Source organism: Microtus ochrogaster, chromosome 8 (genome assembly GCF_000317375.1).
Source record: "Microtus ochrogaster isolate Prairie Vole_2 chromosome 8, MicOch1.0, whole genome shotgun sequence".
In the NCBI taxonomy this organism is placed as follows: domain Eukaryota; kingdom Metazoa; phylum Chordata; class Mammalia; order Rodentia; family Cricetidae; genus Microtus; species Microtus ochrogaster.
Genome location: NC_022015.1, coordinates 42,271,745 through 42,273,669, shown reverse-complemented (window position 1 = coordinate 42,273,669; position 1,925 = coordinate 42,271,745). Strand labels below are relative to the sequence as shown.

The 1,925-nt window shown below is 46.1% G+C and overlaps 1 pseudogene; it reads right to left on the bottom strand.

The window, feature by feature from the left end:
• Window positions 1-453: 453 nt before the first annotated feature.
• LOC101980621 lies at window positions 454-762 on the bottom strand (annotated as a pseudogene).
• Between the last annotated feature and the right edge of the window lie 1,163 nt (window positions 763-1,925).

The following is a 1,925-nucleotide window of genomic DNA, read 5'->3' as shown; positions in this document are numbered from 1 at the left end:
GATACACAAAACTTGAGTCCGAGAAATCTGTATGCCTTTCCTCCTGTTCATTTATTTCATGCCCATTTTTTTCTGAAAGCCAGCCAGGACCAGAGGGTAGAGTTGTTTCATTGCTTCTCCCTACAGATCAACGTGAAACTTAAAGCCAGCCAAAGACAAGGGTGTGGTGGCATACAGCTGCAACCTGAGGCAGATCACTAGAACCTGGAAGTTCCAGCCCAGCCTGGTCAACAGAAAGTACAAATGGGAGCGGCAGGGGCAGCAGAAATCGTAGGTCTAGCAGAAAAGACATTTAACTCTAGTCATGTGTCCCCAGATGTCTGCATATGTATTCCCAATGGCACACAGTAGTTTACGAGGGAATGGATGGCCAAGCAGACTCCACAGAAGTAAAATGTACTCTTCTTTTTTAAACGGGTTCAACCTTTTATTGGACATGTTAACAAAAGAGGTTTAATCAAAAAGACCAAAGCCCATGTTGTCATCAGACTCTTCAGATTCTTCCTTCTCTGCTTCCCCTTCCTTCTCCTCGACAGGGCAGCAGCAATAGAGAGGGCAGGACCTGCTGGTGAGGCTCCAGCTGCTGATATTGGTCAGGGACTTTGTAAACAAGCCAGACCAGAAAGGTTCAACATTGGTACCAGCTGCTTTAATGAGGACATTAATATTATCCTCCATGGCCGTCACCTCGTGGTTGTACAGGATGAGGGTGGAATAGATACAGGTGAGCTCAGACATGGAGATTATGTTTAATGAGGACATTAATATTATCCTCCATGGCCGTCACCTCGTGGTTGTACAGGATGAGGGTGTAATAGATACAGGTGAGCTCAGACATGGAGATTATGTTTCTGACTGTCGGCGTGGTGTTAGTCGCAGGAAGAAGTGAGGGCCTCACCAAAACTGAGCCTTTGAAGTGAGGCTCATCAGACGAAACCCTAGCCTTGCCCTTGCTATTTTAAGAGAATGCAGTGTGTAGCTCCCTCTGAGCCTCATTCTGTTCATCTATAAAATGGGTCGCTGATGCTATTAGGCAATGTATAAGAATATATTTCCTAAGGAAGAGCTCATTAACCTGCCGAGCACTGTCTGCCACGTGGTAAGTCCTAGATCAGGATGTGTGAGTCACACGAGAGGCACACGATCATTCACATCACAGGATACTCACCTGCTTCTTGATAAGGAGAGTCAGCATTAATAAATGCCATTGTTTTATGCGCTCTGTTCCTCAACCAACCCACTGCTGAGCATATTGGGCTAGTGACCATAAGGTCATCTTAACCCAGGATGTGGCTGGTAAGAGGATGGCTCATCAGGTAAAATATATTTGCCACCTTAGTCTCAACCTGCGTTAGATCCCAGGACCCGGACGGTGAGGGAGAAGTGAACTCCTGCAAGTTCTCACCAGCACATATGCACCATGGCATGTGAGTTCTCTTTTGTGCACATGCTCGCACTAGCGCGCACTCTCTCTCTCTCTCTCTCTCTCAGCTGTAATAAAATAAATAAAACAAATAAACCAAAGATGGAAGATACTTTGTGCAGTAGTAGTTCTGGGAGTAGAAGGCAGCAGTAGGCAAGCTATAGCCCTATCACTGAGCTTTTTCCCCAACCCAGGAGCATTTTTGGAAGCCCCTGTTGGCTTCTGCTTTTCCTCACGCTCTGCTTCTACACAGGCCCAGCTGTAACCTCCAGTGCCCATCTTTCCTAATACTGTGCCAGACACAAAACAAATTGAATGGCAATAGTCTAGTCAGAGAGCTTCGAATTTTTACTTTTCACCCCATTCTGTAATATTCAGCAAGACGCTGTTATTTGGTGCTGTCACTGTCACTAGATGGCCCTCAACATGTCGAAACTGGGCAACAAATACGGGAAAGGTCTATTTGGCTCACAACTCTGGAAACTGCTTGGCATCTGGTGAG